At 50.2% G+C, this 5,680-nt stretch overlaps 1 non-coding gene across 1 annotated transcript; it reads right to left on the bottom strand.

Annotated features, from left to right (window-relative positions):
- Positions 1-793: 793 nt before the first annotated feature.
- On the bottom strand, positions 794-866 carry TRNAV-AAC (transfer RNA valine (anticodon AAC)). Its single transcript has one exon. It is a non-coding gene; the product is annotated as a tRNA-Val (tRNA).
- Between the last annotated feature and the right edge of the window lie 4,814 nt (positions 867-5,680).

Below are 5,680 nucleotides of genomic sequence, written 5' to 3' on the forward strand. Positions count from 1 at the left end.
AGTCCACCATCTCGGCCAGAAAGGAGCCCACTCAGCCTCACCATTGCTGCTTTTCCTTCCCCCCAGAACCCCGCTTCTCCTGGGCTGCAAGTAGCCATCCCTGGGATGCCAACAGGCAGCCACAGGGGTCTGTCTCCCAGCAGCCAACCGCACCTCCATGGGTTCAGCCCTCAGAAGGGCAGGTGGGGGTTTCCTGGATCCCAGTTGCTCACAGCCAGCCCAGCCTCCACCTCTAAAACCATCAGTCATGCCCCCAGGTTGGCCATAAAGGAGCCGCCATTCTCCACTTGGACTCAGCTTTGCTTGTTTTCCTTTCACCCAGAACCTCCCTTCTTCTCCTGGGCTGCAAGTAGCCACTCCTGGGAAGCCAAGAGGCAGGCACAGGATTCTACCTCCCAGCAGCCAACCACACCTCCCCAGGCTTTGCAGAATGAAGGGTGGTGCTCTACTAACCCCACTTAGCCGCACAGCTTCTTCCCTGCCTTCCTCAGCTCAACTTTCCTCTATTGCCCCATTCCTGCCTCACTTCCTCCTTTGGCCAGTCACGCAAAGGAGCCCAGCAGGAAGTGAGAGCCTCTATAGGCCAACCTCCAACAGCAGAGGTGGCCAAGCCACAAGCCTCCAAATGGTGACTGGCCTAACTACTCTAGGTTCTCCAGCCTGACACCAAGGTGCTTTCTCCACTGCTGTCAGCATCCTCTGTCATGCAGGGGTTGGAGTTATCCCAGGGACAGGCCAATAGGAGGAGTGCCCTTTCTGAATAACAAGGGGATCTGGGAAAAGGAAGCCAGCATGTTTCTGCCTGGTTTTGAACCAGGGACCTTTTGCGTGTTAGGCAAATGTGATAACCACTACACTACAGAAACTCCACCTACTGGGTTGTTGCTCACTCTGGCACAGACCGATGGACAAATCTAGAGAATGTGGTGGTAGCCCCTCGATAGGTCAGCTGGCAGGGCAGAGGACTGGAGCCAGCACTCAGGAAGTCGTCCTTACCTCGCCCGTGTGACTCCAGCTTGAGGGAGAGCTTCTTTTTCTTCTCCTTGCTGACAAAGAGCAAGAGAAGAATGAAAGGTCAGGTGGGCCAACTCGGTGCAGAAGCCCATGCTGTCTTTTCCTGCTGCATAGCCTGAAATGAGGGACTCGTGGCAGTTAAAGGAACTGCTGCACTCTCAGAAAACATCCCGCCCGTGCATAAAGGAGGATAGAAGAGCCTGTTAGTCTAGCACGCTCCCAACTGAACTGTTTCAGCAGCTGCTAGGTTTCTTTTTGGCCTGTTACTTTTCTGTCTGGGATGTTGTTGTCAGCTGTGGCACAGAAAAAGGACGTCATTGCGAGCTGCCCATGAAGATAAGATTAACTTTTGCCTTCCTTGCTCGGCTTTACTTGCTTCCTCACCCTATTCCTGCCTTAGTTCCTGTGTTACCTGAAGGCAACGGGGGCCCAGCAGTACGAAGAGGAAGTTAGACAGCTAGACCCTGGTGGCAAAAGTTCTACCACCGCTTGCCACCCCACTCTCTTCTCCCAGCTTCACATATTGACCGCCAGGGACTTGGTGCCCAGCAGCGCAACGGAAGGCAGTGGACAGAGCCACCCTCGCCTTGAAGCTCTGGCTCATTAAACCGTATCTTCAGTCGCTGATGGCCAATGAGAGACCAACAGCGCTTGCTATTTTAGCACTTGAAAATGCCATTGGTCAGTCACTGGATCTCTTTAATGCTGTTACATAACAAATGAAAATAGAATCTCAGTGTGACATTCTGTACCTTTGGGGGAGTGTGCTGTAACCCCCATATTCCTCATTTTCATATAATCGTGATCTTATATACAGAGCATGCCTTGTAAGGTATCAGGGGAAAGGATATGATCTGCTGAAAGTCATTTCTCTACCCATAGATGTTTACCATTCATGCATATGAAGTTATGAGAATTGTGCAGTGTGGTTATCACTATGCTGTAAGGTGGGGGAGTCAGCCAAATATTAGCTCCCCAGTGACAACAGCAAGGAAAGTAACCAACACCCGGACAGGGTGTCAAACAACCCATCAACAGCCATTGTTCAGCAAGGGAGCTACAGTGCAATCACTTACCTGCAAGAGGACACCCCAGGGGAATTGCTCAGACTTGCTTGGAGAGACGCAGTGATGCTCACCTGACTCTGAAGGGGGAGCAAAGCCAAGAGGGAAGAAAGGACATGATAAAAGCAGAGACATTTGCCATGCTTTGTCTCTCTCGTCCACCTACATCTACAGACACCCCCACACCAAGCAACTGAAGCGCTGACGAAAGGGGAGAGCCTGGCTGAAAAGCCACCAGCCGGCCTGTGGTGAGAAGCATCTAAGTTTGTAAGGGCATTGAAAGGGTTAAGATCAGCTTAGAGTGCATTTTGCTTTTATTTCACAAAAACAACGAGGAGTCCGGTGACACCTTAAGAACTAACAGATTTATTTGGACACAAGCATTCGTGGGTAAAAAGCCCTCTTCTTCAGATGCATGGAGTGAAAATTGCAGATAGAGGCATAAATATATATTGGAACATGATGTAAAGGGAGTTACCATACAAGGGGAGAACCAGTGTTGAAGGCTAATTCAGTCAGGGTGGATGTGGCTCTCTCCAAGTAATTGACAGGGAGGTGTCAATACCAAGAGAGGGAAAATTGCTTTTGTAGTGAGCCAGTCACCCCCAGTCCCTCTTCAAGCTCAAATTAATGGTGTTAAGTTTGCAGATCAGTTGTAACTCTGCAATTTCTCTTTGAAGTCTGTTTTTGAAGTTTTTTGAATGGCTTCTTTTAAATGGCTACTTTGAATGGCTACGTTTAATTGTGTTATTGAATATGAACATGTAAACGTGTTATGGAAGTCCCATGTGGTCTAGTGGTTAGGATTCTTGGCTTTCACCCAGACAGCCTGGGTTCAATTCCCCACACAGGAACAATGCAGAGCTTCTCCTTGGAGGGGAGACAGGAAACAAAAAGAATGGGAAGGGATCCTGCCAGCAGCAGAGCTGGATAGAGTTGGGAGCAGTACTGGATTTGACATGGTGCCATAGTGCTAGGCCCAAGCTCTGAAGGGACCTGTAACAGTAACTTCCTCCCCTCTGCAGAAAGGGAGCCTCAGAGCAGCCTGGATTCAGTAGGGGAGCTGAGACCCCATAGGGCCCTGGGAGCTGTAGTTCCTTGACCAGCTCCCTGCCTTGGAGCAGAGAAGGAACATTTCCCAGCATTCCCTTGGCTGCTATCAACAGGAAAGGGAGGGGGGAAGCTGTGAGACTCCATGCGCTGCAGCTTGCTGTGGCTGGGGGGCTGGCTGCTAGAAGGGGGTGCCACCTGTGAATAGGGAAGAGGTGTGACCAAGGAGTAGAAGGCTTTGGCCCAGGTAGCACCCTCAGAAGACTTCCCCAGACAGGCTTAGGGATGCTGGTGTGACCTCGCCTGGCAGCCCCCAAAGATGGAACTGGGTGGACTAACTGGACAGGGCCCCTCTCTATCTGAAGCTGGGCAAGGGAGGTATGTGGATCCCACCAGAAGGTAAAATGGTAAGTAAGGAAGGGGAGGCTCTACTGGACCTGGACAGCTTCAGATACAGGACAGGAGGATTTCCACTTCTGAGCCATGAAAATAGAAATTGACTTTTCCTTTCCAGATGTATCTAATATTCATAAAGGGAATCTAGCCCCTGCCTTCCAGATCTGAACACCTCAAAATCAGGAGTGCTCAAGCTCAATTTGGGCAGCTGTTACTTCATTTCTCCCAAATCAAATATGCTGATCCACTGTCATTTACTGTAGAAAAAGTAGGAGAAAATTGAGCAACAAACGTTGGGGTCTTCACAGTGCTAACGAGGGCTGGAATTGCTATTTTCAACAGCCATTACACTTTTTTTTTTAGTTTTGTTTGTTTAAAAGGAAGACAGTGATATTGCACTGGCAAATTCCCCATAGAAACAAAGAATGGAACAAAAGAATAATAAAGGCACCTCAACTTTCCTCATTTATGTAGGACAGTCTTATTAGATGGATCCAGACATCTTCCAATCACAGAAGCTGATAATTGTTCCACTTTACTGCAGTTCTGTAACCATGCAGGAACCTAGAGGAGGAAAGTGCCTAACTCCAGAGTCTGCAGCTGCCTAGGGCCAGTGCTGAGGATTTAGAGTCCCTAGTGCTGCCCTTGCAAGGTTCAAGCATGCTCAGCCTTGGCATTGCCTCCGCTCCTGCGGCTAGTAGCTGCAGCTGTCTAAGGCTGGCCTCTGGCAGTTGCCCCATGGCTGTAGCTAGAGAAACTACAAGTGGCTCTATGACTCCTGGGGCCATTAAGCTAGAGCACCTAAAGACACTGGAGTTAACCTCAAGGAACAGAGGTCACCAGTAGGAAAGGAATGTCGGGGGAGCAGGGAAGGCGGGAGCAGGTCAGGCTTGCAGAGGGAGCTTCCAGCTGGTTGGGAGCATGTCCAAAGTAGAAAGGAAACAAGTATGGGGAGAGGTGGTGGTGACCAGGTAGCAGACTAGCATGTAGATGGGAGCAGAGGGAGAGACGCTGGTGTCTTCAGATTCCCAAGGGCTAAGTCCTCACTTTGGGGAAATGGTGTTTGCAGGTGGCTTGCTCACATGGCAGGATGGGGGCTGAGGGAGGGATCTGTCAGAACTGATCAGGTGTCTGCTGGCTTTAGGACTTTGAGCTGAGACTAGGACCACATGCAGTGACTGGTGACATGGGGGGGTACTGGAGACATGGCTAGAGAAGGTCTGAATGAGGAAAGAGATAAATCTGTGGGGAGTTTCCTTGGTCACTATGAAAGTTCTGCTCACTGTGGACACTGGTAAACCCACATGGGTGTACAGCTCAATAAGAAAACCCGCGGGCTGAGGGAGCTGTGTATGGCAATGCATATAGTCATGGAGAGGTGTGTGATCAAAATGAAAAATGTCTCTGAGGTTCAGTACCGGGTATACGAAGGCACCAATGGCACTGCCCCACCAGGCCCACACTCGGAGCCCACAGTGACTACACTGGGGCCCACAAATATGTTTGGTGCCAGGGCCAACAAAAGGTTAATCCAGCCCTGACTGCCTGAGCACTATTTCAGCCTCACATTTTTGGGTGGAACTCCCACAGTGAGAGCTGCAGAGCACTCCCCCGCAACACACACGCACACACTCGTCCTGGTGTTGGGAGGGGAACAGGAGAAAGGACAAAAGAAGAGATGAAGAGAAAGGAGGGAGGGACAGGTGGATGGAGGAAAAGGTGAAACACAAAGGACAAACCCTAATGTCCCCATGATTCTAAGGGACAAAATCCCAGGTGCGGAATAAAATTCTGCCTCCTTAAGCTCATGTTTTCCATGCCTAGAATTCAACTCTCACCAGATGGATCAGACTGAACAGGTTTCACACCTCCAGGAGGCTCTTACCTTCTAAACAGGGACGGCTGTTTTCTAGTAAAATCACTACAAGGGAAGGAGAAAACTGGAAAGAGGTTTCTCCTGGCGCTCACGTCCGTGAACCCGAATACTCTCTCAGTCCTCAGACAGAGACCTGGAGAAGGAGACTTGCTGAAGCAAAGCCACAGGGGTCTCTGAGGTTTCCCTAGCCCCTGGCCCCTGACTGATGTCAGGATCTCTCTGTGAGGTCACCACCTGCTCACCAATAGTCTTTGACCAATAGTGTGAGGTCCTGCAAAAG

The sequence above is a fragment of the Gopherus flavomarginatus genome, chromosome 8 (genome assembly GCF_025201925.1).
Source record: "Gopherus flavomarginatus isolate rGopFla2 chromosome 8, rGopFla2.mat.asm, whole genome shotgun sequence".
Lineage (NCBI taxonomy): Eukaryota > Metazoa > Chordata > Testudines > Testudinidae > Gopherus > Gopherus flavomarginatus.